The 14,822-nt window shown below is 40.6% G+C and overlaps 1 long non-coding RNA gene across 7 annotated transcripts in view; it reads right to left on the bottom strand.

The window, feature by feature from the left end:
* LOC118091582 (uncharacterized) overlaps positions 1-14,822 on the bottom strand; it is a 97,866-nt gene that overhangs the window by 16,150 nt on the left and 66,894 nt on the right. The window contains exon 7 of one of the 7 annotated variants that reach the window (XR_015945840.1): positions 8,997-9,066. The exons of the other annotated variants lie outside the window; for them this stretch is intronic. This is a non-coding gene — a long non-coding RNA (uncharacterized LOC118091582). The remainder of the gene's footprint in view (positions 1-8,996; positions 9,067-14,822) is intronic. 7 annotated transcript variants of the gene reach the window in all.

The raw sequence follows: 14,822 nt of genomic DNA, 5'->3' as shown, positions 1-14,822 counted from the left end.
CTCCTCAAGAAAAATTCTGAGAATTTTCTGAATCTTAAATGATAGAACAGATCACAGATAAATCCGATTTGCACGTCTCATGTTCATTTGGCATATGATGTGAGAATATACTCAGTGCTCCTAAGAATTTAAAAATCAGATTATATTTAGAAAGTAAATTGTATTTATCTAAACTCCAGACCATTTACATAGATTAAGGGAACAACCCTAGGACCCCTGATGTGGATGGCTGGGGGAGGTTAGAATGAAGCACAGAAGCCTCTCTGTTGACTTTCATCAACAGAGATAAGAACCACCGAGAGGAGGAGCTTCACTGCAGCCACGGCCTGATCTCTACCCAAGCAAACAGGAGGCTACAGAGGGTTTCACAGGTGGGTCAGAGCTAAGTAAGACAAGGATCTTCTGTATCTTATGCCATTCTGTTTTCAGGTGAGGGGCCTGTTTCAAGCTGCTCTATTGCACCAGCCTGGAAAAGAACAGAGCCTTCCCACCTTCTGCCATGACTGGCTGGAGTCTCCAGGGCTTTGGATGTGGCGGTTGCTGTGCTTTTTCCATTGTCCCTTGGGCAGGGCTAGGTTCTGACTGAAATCCTACGCGCACTTTACTTGGGAATAAGCCCCATTGTAGTCATGAATGTATAATAGTATTAAACTTGTTTTGGAAGGAATTGGAATTTCCCATACAGGAACAGGTTCAGAATTTGGATAGTTATTTAAAGTGGTAGTTCTTAAAACTATTCCCTCTGATTTAATGTACTCTTTTGCTGTTAGCATGGCTGGATTTTTTTATTTTTTAAAAAAATCTATTACATTTGTTTAATGTTAACCTATCCAAATGACTTGCATGGCAGCATCAGAATTATAGCCAGGTTTCCTCCTCCTCATGCAATTTCAATCCAGTAAGATGTACAACACATAAATTCTACCATCCACTAAACCTTGTTGAAGATTAATTAACATTAGATTTTCTTTCACTACAGAGTCATTTGTCTTGCAGCCGTACCACGCAAAATCAGTATTCACTGTTCAATTGCTGCAAGACATTTGTAATGGACTTTTCAAAGTATGGTTCTGTGACTTCATCTGCCACCTTATGTTTATGGAACCTGCCTCAAATCTCACTAAACAGTTTCCACTTGAATAGGAAAGAGATTTCCATCTCTTTCCACATTTCCTCCACCTATGACCAATACATTCAGAGCAACAGGCAACCAAAGTGTACTTTTTCAAACCTCCAGCACGATGCCATTTTAGAAGTCAGAAAGGGTTAACAGACCACACTTATTAACCAGACGGTTTCAGTAACTGAAGTTGATGCTTTCAAATAAACTGGGACTGTCTGGTGCTGTGTGTGTAGAGAGAGGTGTGTGCGTGTTTGTGTGTACAATTTTCTAAAGCAACAACACTTCCTTCAATTATTTAAAGGGTTGAAACAAGAAAACTATTTTGCATATGTTAACCGGGGGAAATGAAACATGCATTTAAACAGTTGAACTGCAATGCTTTGAAACTGAAATGAGTCAGTGTTTAAAGTTGTCCCCCACTGTTGCTGTCGCGGAGCATAAAGAGAAAATATAGCCATGCCTGAATACTCTGGAAGTAGCAAGTAAAGCCTGGAGCTTAGTTAACAGCAGACACTTTGATAAGATGCCTGAGAAGGTATCTACTTCTATGGCAACCTGCCTTCACTTTTAACTTTGTCTGTTGATGCCTTTCTCTGAGTGAGCCCTCCTTCACAGGGTGAGGCAGATGTCAACTAAGTAGGGAACTTTTCCAGCTGCGGTAACCCAGTTCTGGAATTCTTCAGAAATCCTCATTTGCAACCGAGGTGATTGTCTCTTAGGTGCCAGCTAGAAACATCTTAAGCAGGATACATCTATAAGCTTTTATTTACTTCTTTTGAGGACTGACAAATCACTCTTATTTCCACTCCATGTCACGGTCAAGTGTTCACCTATAAGTCTGCTCTATCCCATTCCTACATAAATATGCTATTTAATAAAACAAATCTACACAAAAATGTCACATTTAAAGAGGTTTTTAACATGTATTTTCTGTCAAGTAACTATAATTATCACTATTAAAACAATAAATTATAAAAGACAGCTCTCTCACAACAGAGACAACACAAAACAATCTTCTGGATTTAACACAAAGGCCTTGGTGAATAAAAAGGTCTTCACCTGGCATCAAAAAGAAGCCACCAGACGAGCTTCTTCTTGGTGAGGTGATTCCAAAAAATCTGCCCTGGGGCGGCAAACCCAAAGGGGGCAAACCCGGGGGTGGCAAACCCAAAGGCACCCCGCCAGGGGGCGGGGTGTCCATTGCGCACATGCGTCACACGTCATGACGTGCGACGCATGCATGCATAGGAGGCATGTGACACGGCTACACGGCAAACCCCGCGAGCAAGCCGCGGAGTGAGGCAATCTCGCTTGCATCGGGGCTTCTCCTCCATGCGGTGGCCGCGTCGCGCAGCAGCAGTCGTCAGAGGTGGTCAGCCCCGCCCAGCCTGCTGCCCCTTGCCCAGCCTGCTGCCCGGGGCAGCGCGCCCCCCTGCCCCCTATTACTATGCCACTGTCTGCAAGAGGAGGCAATCTTTCAGGTAACCTGCTCCTAAGGCATTCAAAGCTACATTAATTTAGACCAGCTCTGGGTTTGCAATTGGATATGGAACTAGTGCAGTTGTTAAGTCACTGGCATTATACAATCAAAATATCCAGTCCTATTTAATAATCTTGCAGTTTTGTGGTTCTGTGCATGGTGACCTCATGTACAATGGTCTAAGAAGAGTTTACCAAATGAGAATAACTATGGCAAAACTCATATCTTTATTCCTTCAGCAGCTGGAATTTCCCGTGGCATCACAACACCTCAGCCAATTACTGCCAGCAGCTCCCCGCCACCCAGATAAACACAGCTCTTTATAGTACAGATAAAGATGTTTTAAGAATGCAGCTCAGTTTAGAGTGACTCCTCCTGATTTACAGGCCTAACTGTGTTAGCCGCTGGATATCTCATTTGGTTCTGTGACTTATGTATTGGGTTGTTAATAGCCTATAGATAGGATAATAAATAGCTGGAACTTTCATTAAAATTACAACCAGACATTATTTGGGAAGAGCTGACATGCATTATATTACTGAGAATATATCCAGGCTTGATCATCTCTGAATGTGCTCATTAAAATATTCTCAAAACTGCTTAGAAGCATAGCTTTTTTTATTTCAACCCTTTAAAAAGAAACTAGACAGTTAAGGGGGCTCTGGAAAATGTATGGTTCATTTGCTAACTGCAATGTTTATGCATTAGAGCCAGCTTACCCACTAAGAAAAAATGAGAGATATTTGGAGGCAGATAATAAAAAAAGAAAAGCCTTGTGAATCTATTGTATATACAAGTTTCATTTTACCAAATCTCTCATGTGAACATTGATTTAGCTCCAGGCAATAATATCATGAGAATAAGCTTTCAAAAATGAGGTTTGGGAACAATGCGATTAAATTTTGTGTGCTGCAGCAGAATCTGATTAATATTTCATCACCTTTAAAAGAGGGAAAAAAGGTGTAAAGAATTCTTTGTCCTTCACAAATCATAGTAGCTTATTTTACCATTTCGTTTGAGTGATCAGTGCTTGCAAATCTGAACCAGAATATAAACCTTAGATAAAACAATCAATGTTGTTTTAAAGGGGGATAGTAATATTTTATCCCATCAAATACTTTTCAAGATTAGATTTCTAAGCACCTCCACAATCCTGGTAGACAAATTTCAAGCACAAATACCGGTACTAGAAGATTTACAGCACAATCCTATGCATGTCTACTCAGAGGTCCCATTGGCTTCAATGACACATACTTCCAACATAGGAGCATAGGCATGGCACCTAAATTTGCCAGAAAAAGGAAATGCAAGCAAGATCAAAGCTACACAACCTACACCATACTGAATATTTTATAGAAAGGCAGGGTATAAATGTCAAAAATAAATAACAATTGGGGGTGGGGAATTCTAGCATTCCAATATGAGTCAAACCCTACCGAGTCAGAAGGTACCAGATTTTCAAAGACATTTAAGCTCTGAGGATACAATCTTTGAATTTATGTGCCCCACATCAATATTTCATTTTGAAAATGACAAAATGCAGGTTCTCATTTTCCCAGGGCTCCTATCACACATAGATACATGCCAAATCAGTGTGCTCAACATGCCACTTTGTCAATTCCCAAGAATATCACTTCTGATCTAAATCTGCTTGCAAGACCAACTGTCATGCGAAATAAGTGTCAGTAAATCCTAATCCCTATGACAATATGGACCTCTTTTTCCTTATTGCTTTTTCAGATTGGCAGTTGCTACTACTTCTACAGGCGTTACTAATGTGTGTTAATTTAACATATGTACTAGGATAGCACACAATGCAGATGAACGCACTGGCTCTGCTGCTCTGTCATTCATCAACTCTGCTCTACCCAAGTGTTTTAGAACCCTGATTTTTTTGGGTGGCCTCCACGACTGCAGAGGTTCTAGGCTTTAGAAAGTTCCTCTTTAACTCATAGATGATAAAAATGTTGAGCAGGCAGAGCTCAACATTCTCATGCTACACCTTCCCATACTCATGCTACACCTTCCCTTATGTATTTCTTTAACACACATTACAAATACCCGAGGAGGAGGAGCAATTGTTCTTAAGGACTCTCAACATCTGGGAGACTGGATGGCTATTTACACAATTTAGCAATGCAAATCCAAATTGTGTATCTATACAACATGAAAATATCACAACAGGCGACTATAATAACAATGGTTGATAGCAAAGGTTTAATAATAGTTGACAGTAATACTTTACTGGAGAGGGATAGACACGTACTATTTCCCATCTTTTGACTAATCTCAGGAGTTTATAGCATCTACCTTGTACACTACATACGTAAATGAATTTCAATAGAGACAAATGTAAAGTTCTACATTTAGGCAGGAAGAACCAGCTGCACAAATATAAGATGGAGGCACCTGGCTTGTTAGTAGTGTACATATGAAAAGAATCTCAGAGTCTTAGTAGACCACAAGCTTAACATGAGTCAACAATGTGATGCAGCAGCAAAAAAAAGAAAATCTAATGCTATTCTAGGCTGCATCAACAGAAGTATAGTGTCCCGATCAAGGGAAGGAATAGTCCCACTTTATTCAGACCACACCAGGAATATTGTGTCCAGTTCTGGGCACCACAAGTTAAGAAGGATATTAACAAGTTAGAATGTGTGCAGAGGAGGGTGATTTAGATGATCAAGGATGTGAAAACCAAGCCTTATTAGGAAAGGTTGAGGGACTTGGGTATATTTAGCTCGGTAAAGAGAAGACTAAGAGGAGCTATGATAGCCATCTTCAAATATCTAAAGGGCTGCCACATGGAAGATAGAGCAAGCTTGTTTCCTCCTGGTCTATGAAGCTATGATCCTCGGGGCCTCTTCCAGCTCGACAATTCTATGATTCTATTATTTAGTTTTTCTTTTAATTAAGGGCTTAGGTCTAAATTCATTTAAGATGAAGCTTTCAACAAATGTCCTTAGGCATAATTAGTTTAAATACTATTAAATATTGTTATGAGTTTGGGGACAAGGGTAGGCTGTATGCTTGAGGCCCCTTCTAATTCCTGGATCCAGCACAGATTCAATTCCTGGAAGAGCCAAGCTAGCTTTCTGGTGGGGTAAAGGCTTTCTAAGGATGGGCTATTAAGGGAACAAAGGAAGTGGCTCTGTGCCAAACAGAAAATGGGTGGGCCCCCTGCCCTGAACTCACTAATAGTTAGAAAAACAAAGGACAGAGTTGGGAGTTGTGTGTGGGAGCTAGAAGTGAGAAGCAGCAAGTTGCAGTCTGGACAGCTGGGAGAGACAGAGCCATGCTCAATTCCTATTTGAATCGATACTGCAGCTGTGGGAAAAGCAAGAACTAATTGGGGTGCCAATGCTGCGAGCCCCTCTATTGTAGGCTCAGGTTGTATATCTGTGAACAAACCATGTATCACAAAGGTACCACAATCTCAACTGTCCCTAATTCCAAGGAAACCAAACCCTTCAAAAGTGTCTGGAGCCCCTGGAATCTTGCACTGTCCAGAGATTGGTTGCCATGTAACAATATACTTCTGCTTGAGATTCTGTGAAGAAGGAAATATTACAATCTGGACCTACTCCAAATGTGATGATTACCAGCTTCATTCAACACAAATGACAGGTATATGATATGAAACTGATATATTAACATGATTTTCTAGAGAGTTTAACTGATCAAGACATAATGAGGAAATCAGCCTTGTGTCTGCAGAGGAGAAATAAGAATTATTGTTGATCTTGCTATGACACTGCAGCCCTTGTAGGATCTAGAACTGACACAAGAGATATCTTGAGGATCAGACCTCTAAAATCCCTTATGCATTGGAAAGTTTGCTGACAATACTTTTGCTGCATGGTTTTCACAGAAACACACAGCATTACGGCTTCTTCTGCTGATATCACTAAAACAAGGTCCAATATTTTATCAACCTCTGTTCAGCTTTAGCTGCAGAGTTGCTTCCCTCTAGCTCTGCAGTTTCCTATCTTTATTAGTCTTGAATTATTTAATACTTATATTTCAGTAGCACCAAGAGACTGTGAGGGGGCTCACTGGAGCTGTTGTGCTTTGCATTGCACAAAGACAGGCATCATTCTTGCCCTAAAGGTCTTATAAGCAAAAAATTTTAAAAAATATGCCGCAAGATTGTTACTATTTGACCTTGATATTTTCATGTTATCCCATCATTTTCTCACCTATAAGACATTGATGCTGCATTTTGTTGTTAGACTGGTGTATTCCTTAGGCTCAAATTCTAACAACACTTATCAAGTAATCCTATTAAGCTGCATGGGATTTCCTTCTGAGTAAACGTGATTAGGATTCCACTCTTTCTTCAAGTGTCTTAAGAGTGCTGCAAGCATGTATTGCACAAATAGACATTTCCTGGTAATGTTGTATAATTCTCAGTCTGTACCAACACCTTATTGTGTTCAATCATTCCTAGTAGTTACACTTTAGGCTGTACAGGTGAGGGAATTACAGCACTGTATTATTTAAAAAAAAATTCTCTGCACAAAGAAAACCATAAAGACTTATGGCTAGATTTATCTCTGACATACAAGTTTTCTATGTATGAGAGGGCTTTCTTCGAGGAGAGTGAACATTCAAAAGCACAATGCCTCACGAACAGTCTAAAATGGTGCAGCCCACGAATGATTTCCCCACATAATAAAGTGGTTTGTGTAGCTTAAGTCTGACAGACAAAGCAGGGTCAGCAAAGAAGAAATGACATAATATCTCTGTCACCACAATGTAGTGGGTTTTTTATTGATTACAGTTTTAACTTGTCCTTTCCAGTGCTGGATTAAACCCTGTGGATACCCCTAGGTAGTCGAAATCTTGGAGCCCCCTCGTGTGTGTGCTCTAGTGGGATAACATTGAACTAAGAAAGCTTGATTGTAACTTTATTTCAAGATCAAATCAATATTATTTTGATCCGTTGTCACAGGACCTGTAAAAGGTGTGGGGCCCATAGGCCAGTGCCTACTCTACCTATTTGGTTATCCGACACTGGTCCTTAGTCCAAAGAGCTCAGAGCAATGTACACAGTTCTCCCATTATAGCCTTACAATGACCCTGTTGGTTGGACTGAGAGAAGGTTGTGGCTGAGCCTGAATCCGTCTGGTTAAATCTGTTCTAGCCGCTGCATCCTCACTGTTAAGGAAAACAAAAACAGCCCTGTCGGACCAAAGGCCTTTTTAGTTAAGCATCCTGTGTCCTGCAGTGGCTAGCCAGGTGCCTATAGGAAGCTCACAAGCAAACAATGAGCACAAATACCTTCTCCCACTGATGCTCTCCAGTCATATTTAGAGGCACACTGCAGCTGATCCTGGAGATAGTCTACAGCCCACCATAGCAGCTTCCATGAATTTGTTTAACTCCATTTAAAGCATTCTGAGTTGTGGGCTATCACCATATCTTATGGGAGCAAATTCCATAATTTAACAATGTGCAGAAGCACTTCCTCTATTTTTGTCCTGAATTTTCTACTATTCAGCTTTATTGGAGAACCTCAAACTCCAATATTATGAGGGGACGACGACCATCTCTCAGCAACCACTTTCTCAGCAACAGAACACATTAATCTTCACACCCTTATAGCCAACTCAGATGTTCTAAAATATATGCAACACAGTCATTCAAAGATATAAGCTTTTCATATAAAAGGGTGGGGAATGACATATATGAATCCTTCACCCAGACAGGGCTGGCTCTACCATTAGACAGAGTGAGGCAGTTGTCCTATGCAGTTGATTTTGCAGGAAGAGCAGAAATTTCATATATATATTTTTTTATGAAAGAGGCAAAGCATTTGTGGGATTTTCTTCCACAGGTGTCAAGCCCTGAGGATAAACCGAGGTTTGTTTTAAAAGGAAGAAAATGTTTCCAATCTGCTTCTTGTAGTCACAGCAGAGAGGAGAGAGAACAGGGAGAGTATGAGAGTGATGTTCCTGTACACAATGCTACTCTAGACTATGGTTTAATATTACAACCAAACCAGCAGGTCCTTTATCCTTGGGGAACTGCCAAGATCTCAGAAGCCTAGTAGGACCCTCCTAGTGCACTATGAGTAAAGGACAGATGCTCGGAGTGCTGACAATTTCCCCAGGTAAATCCACAAGGACTAACCAACAGAGGACACTTTGCCCAAAGCCACTTTAGTCCTGGAGTCAACCTTGTGTCCATCAGCAATCTCTGGTCATGGCTGGGAACCTAAATAAAATGAGCTCAGAATGAACTTAAGACAGCACTTACACTATTGTGCCTAAGGCCAGGAAGATATGTAACCAGAAGGCTATGAGATTACTAGTCAGTCCCTGTTTTTCAGACTCATAGTCATAGTCATGGTGCTAAGGATGGGTCACATTTTTATTTGAACCTACCTACCTTGTGTTTCCCAAAACAGTACATGAAATGAGTTATCCTGTAAAATTCACTTCATGAATTTTGTGATGTTCTAAAAAGAGAAAAGAATAAAGAGTGTGTACAGAATGAGTGTATAAAATGCATATATATTTGGATTCAAACATACAAAAATGATTATATTAGGAAAAATTGCTTGCAAACATGTGGATACTAAGAAACTGCATACAAGTATGTATAATAGTAGAAATGTGCCCTGAAAGGATAGCCTTTTCAGAAGGAAAAAAAAAATACAAACTGATTCAAGAAATGTGGCAAAGCAAACTTAAGACTGGGAGAGAGGAACTGAAATTAACAGTTTTGTCCATCCCTTTCTTATGCTATTCCTTAATCAGATTTTCATGCCGTGAATGACATAGGAGCACTTTTCTTGGTCCCATGAACATCTTCCAGGTGACACAGTAATGTACTTAGTGCAAAGTACTCCTAGTAATCAGAACTCTTGGAAGATCTGAGCACTAGCTTCAAAATATAAATTCTGGTTTTGTTGTCATAGTATTCACTATGATTTTTTAAGCAGGGGGTTCCAAAACAATGTCTATGTTGTCAATAAAGCACAATATTCATATTTAACACTAGAAGTAAATCCTAAGAAGCCCAAACGACTTCCCATCTGCTCTCATGAATTAACTTTAGGAAATCGTATGTAATATAGATATTTCTGTCTGCATATCATAAAGCCCTGACATATCCAGGCTTTCATTAAAAAGGCCCTGAGATGTGACTTGAATAACAATCTGTCTCAGCTAATTAGTATTTTCAGTTCAGCATATTCACTTTCAGACGTATTGCTGTTTGCACATGGTAATTTAGGTAAACAGATCCCATCCACAGCTGCATCAATTAACACTGCTAATCAAAACTGAATTCAGGTAATTAGGCACATTTATGCAAAAAGTGTGTAATTTAGGGGGGAAGCTGGATCCTGTAGTAATAGTTCAATAAGCAGAAGTCTTTTCTTTCCTTTTTTGCAAATAAGATGAAGAAACAAGGGTAATTTAGCCAAAATGAACATGAATTGCAGACTCAGTGAAAAATATCTAAATTAAATCTCAGCAATTAATTGACCTGTATTTTCAGAAACTGCATGCATATAAATATAATTAGACCCTCAATATTTTTTGATGGATTCCCACTAAAGAACATTCAAGGTTAATGTATTTACAACCAGATATCAACGTGGACTTTGCTGGTAAAATTTACTCCGGCAATTTTGCAAAATAAAATAAAATACTATTCACAAAGCACTGATTATTTGCATTAATATAAACATGTTTCATTATTTTAAAAGTTTCTCCTTAAGTTTTCCATCCTTAGTCCACTTAAAAGTACATGGGACGAAATGAAGGAAACCATTCAGGAAAACGTAAAGAAGAATACTGAGTTATATACGGAGTGTAACTCTGCAGTGTGGGGAACAGATGCAGCTCCATAATAAGAATGAAGAACAATTCATATCATTAAGGATTAAAGACTATTAAAGAAAAAAGGGACATGTGTTAGAGGAGTGTGGAGTTGTCATGACCATGGAATCCAACAGTGGTCACAAAATTGACTTGGATTGCCACTAGCTAAGGAGCCAGATGGGTTTCCAATCAGTGATCAAGGAACCATTGTGTGGCTTGCAAGACCCCGCTGAATCTGATACCATAGCACAAGGTCATGTAGATTAGGGACAGGACTTCATGGTGACTCCCTTTGCAGCATGGAGCTGTCCATGGTGCTGCAACAACCAACCCACTTTTGTTCCATGGGCTTCTCTTGCAGAACGGGCAGGGGACTGGATTTTTCCCAGTCCCTCTTGGATGCATATATTTATATATACATATACCAACCACTGAGCTTAAAGTCGGATCACAATCACTGTAAGTAGGCTAGCTCATTTGCCCACTGTATGGAGCTACACTGGCTTCTGCATTCCTGTTGGTCTTTCAGGGTCATAGACTGGCTGGATGCAGAGGAGCAGTGGGAGGCACTAGTGGGGGAACCCCCAGAGGAACCCCCAGGGAAAGAAGGCTCAGAGCCAGGGGGTTGGTGGTGGGATGATGATGTGTGGTCAGAGGGAGAAGACTGGGAAGAGATGTCAGAAACTGAAGTGGCAACAGGGTTTAATGATCAAGAAGAGGCTCAGGCAGAGAGTAGCCCAGAAGCAAAAGCAGGGTAGGAGTGGGGCCAGGAGACAGAGATGAAGCAGGCTGCTGAAGAAGCCAGGGAGTCTCCCCCTTCTGCTGTGATCAGCTCCCCTCCGCCTGTTCTCCTTGAACACAGAGAGAAATGAAGAGGGCAGAGCAAAGAGAGACAGAACAACAGAGGCCCAGGCTGCTGGGGAAGGAACTGGAGGAGGGGCCATAGAAAGCAATGGGAATACAGGGACCTTCAGTCCTCACAGCTGTCCCATTGGGGCACGACCTATTGAGAAGAGTTGCTGTGATCACTAGGGCTGTGCTGTTTTGGTTTCTTTGAATAAAGAGTTCACTGACGCCGAGTTTTTTATTGCTGACCTACACCTGACTCCGGCTCCTAGCATTCAGCCACTATGATGTAGGAATACATTTTAAATCACAATTCACAGCTCCTAAATTTATACGTGGATCAGGACAGAGCCAGACTGTACACTCCCAAATACTCATTTTGTGGGGGAAATGCACACAACATGCATATTTTAGGGAATAATGCCTAGAAAAACAGAAAATGTATATTTTAGGAGAAAGAGCCTACTAGACTGGTATATCAGGGAGAGAACCACATACAATTTAAATGCTATTTTTCATGAGTTGTTTCTTTTAATCTGCATAAAACAGGAGAGAATAGAATAATGCTTAACCTCACGGAAAACTGACATGAAACTGAAATAGGCTGACCCATCTACCCCTATACTGTACAAATAACAGATCTGCCTCTTCTGAATCTCTTACCCATCACCACAAACAATATGCAATAACTGTGCGTGCTGTCATCATTATGCCACTGTCCAGCCATCAGTGCTACATTATTTTTTACATTTTCCCCACCCCTTTCGTCCAGGGAGCTCAGAGCGGTGTATGTGGTTACCCGCTCCTTAGACAACTCCATGCAGTAAGTAAAACTGAAACAAGGTCACTCAGGAAGCTTCACGTTGGAGTGGAGATTTGAACCTGGGTTTCTGCAGTCCTAATTTGACATTCCTACACTATACTACACTCTGCAGTTTCTGTCAGAGAGAACAGCAGCGCCTTATCATGCGAGTGCATCGCATGGTTGATTAAAAGGCGACAAGATCAGGTCATTCATTTGTAAGCCCAACGAAGAAATTTATTATTGCTGCAATCTGCCCTATTCCATTTCAGCCAGGAAGACTATAGACCTATTTTATTTTTGAATAAGCAAACAGTAAAGCAAGATCTATTAAAGAGCCACTTTTTATTAATAGGGTAGTACAGTACAGCAACTGCAAGAGTAATGTGTTGAAAACAGGCAGGGGCAGCTAACTTGTGGTCCGCCAGGTGTCAGATTCCAACTCCCATCCTGGATGCTCCATGGTCAGGGATGACAGGAGTTCAAGTCCAATGGAATCCTGAGGGCCACCAATTAACCACTAGAATGAAGGACTTAGGCAGAGTAGACCCACTGAAATAGATGAGACTTAAATTCCACTGATTTCAGTCTGAATCCAATTCTATATTTCTATAGCATATTTCACATTATAAAGTGCTTTACAAATCTATTTTGTTTACCCCCCCACACACAATCCTGCACGCTATCTGTCATCCTCCCCACAGTCATACATCATTATAAAGTCAATAAAACAAAGTTAATATGCAACTCATTATCATGACAGAAAATCATATATCTAATGTGGCCAAGCAGCAAACACTTTGATATCAGTGCACCTCATTAAAATTATCCTATTTTATTTCCTAATGAAAGTACATAGGCAACCACATGATGCAAAATATAATTTTCCATTTAACCATAGATGCTTATCCAGAGACAGAGCTGCAGCATGGTGGGGTGGGGGAGGGAGAAAGGAGGGAAGCAAACAAGAGAACAGCTTGGCAGATGCAAAACGCATGCTCTGGATCGTGGCCTTTAACCATTCACTTAACTTCTAGCAATGACGTTTTTATCATTATATGTAGATTTTTTAAACAAATTGCACTGTGACTAAATTTGTGTCCTCCTTTCCCAAAAAAGGGCCACAGTGGGTGGGGGTGGAATGAAAAAGCCATGCAATTCTTGTTGACAAATGCCTTTGTCATGTTGCAGCAGGAATTCCATGAGAAAACATTACAAGGGGTATTATTGATCTTTTTTTTTACAGATATCTAAAATAAATCTATCAGTCTACCTACCCATGGCAAATTTATGTTCTCAAAATAAACCGATATAAGCCAACATTGATTTTTCCCCCCTAAAATAATGTGTTATCTTTTCCCAAGCAAACAACAAATGATTCACACACACACACACACACACACACACACACACACACATGCTACTATTATTCATTTTCTGGAACAGTCAGTGTGAAACTAATTGAAAGCAGGGAAACAGAATATTTATGGAATACTGTATCCTCCTTTACACATTTGTGTTATTGTGTGTACTCTAAGCTGTTTCACAGATGGTTGATTCAGGGTTGTTATCTTTCTCTACACACTAAAGAACCCCAAGGTATTGCCGCAGCCTCCACTGTCTCAGGTCCTTTCTGCTATTTTGTTGTGGCGTTGAATTTTGAACTTCTTTTACCTACATATACCCATGTAAATGAAGACACCTCAGCTGTGGAGACAGGTGCTTCCTTGGGGTGAATGTGAATACACATGTGGATAGAGGAAGTTGTGGTCGTGAATAATCACATGGGTCTTTCCAATCCAATCACGAGACTTCAGTACTGCACAATAGGGAAAGCAGCTACTACACATGTGTATATAGCTAGCCCATTGATGTAGCAGGGTGAAGTGAGCTGCTTCAGCCTGTACCATTAATGGGCAGGGAGTGACAGCCGAAAGCAGAAATTGGCATTTGAGTGAAGCAGCAAGAATTTTGAAACCTTTGTTCCTAGTGGGTGGACATCAGCTGGCTCTGCATGCTTGCTTGTGAAGGGGCCTCATCTCTTGCACAAAAAGAGATGAGGAAAAAGTTCTTAAATTTCCAGGATTCACTGTGAACTCGTTTGTGTCTCTAATAAACCATTTAAATGTCAGAATAGTTGTTTAACTGCAACAGCAACAGCAACAACAACAACAACAACAACAACAACAACAACAGGATAACTGTTGCCCTGTCTACTGAGTAGACCAAAGATCATTTCACATCACTGTATGAAATCAGGACTTGAGGCAATTGCACAGTAAACCAGTATTCCTCACACTGAAGAAGAAAGAAGGCAGACTTCAGGATATGGACTTGGGCAACTGACCCTCTTCCAAAACTTTATTTTTCCTATGCCTTTCCCAGGTTTGGTCTACCTCAAGCCACTTTCAGGCCACTATCTTAGGTAGCTTTCATACCAGTCATGATAGCTACCTGCTAACATCTATGATCAGAGATGGCGTGTCAATGAATAGGGGCCAATTACAGGAGCAAGAGAAGGCTGCTGTCATCATATCATCCTTGTGGACTTCCCACAAAAAACCTGGCTGGCCACTGTGAAAAAACAGGAGGTTGGATTCGCTAAGCTTTGGTACTGACCCAGCAAGGCTCTTTTTATATATTTTGTTCAGAAGAACTGAAATGGACCCAGCTTGCCCTTTAAATCAGTTCATGGGCCTGAGGTTCCAAAGCAAGCCCATGTTCTTCATATTGATG

The sequence above is a fragment of the Zootoca vivipara genome, chromosome 9 (assembly GCF_965207765.1).
Source record: "Zootoca vivipara chromosome 9, rZooViv2.hap1.1, whole genome shotgun sequence".
NCBI classification, from domain to species: Eukaryota; Metazoa; Chordata; class Lepidosauria; order Squamata; family Lacertidae; genus Zootoca; species Zootoca vivipara.
This window is presented reverse-complemented; position numbering and strand designations above follow the sequence as displayed.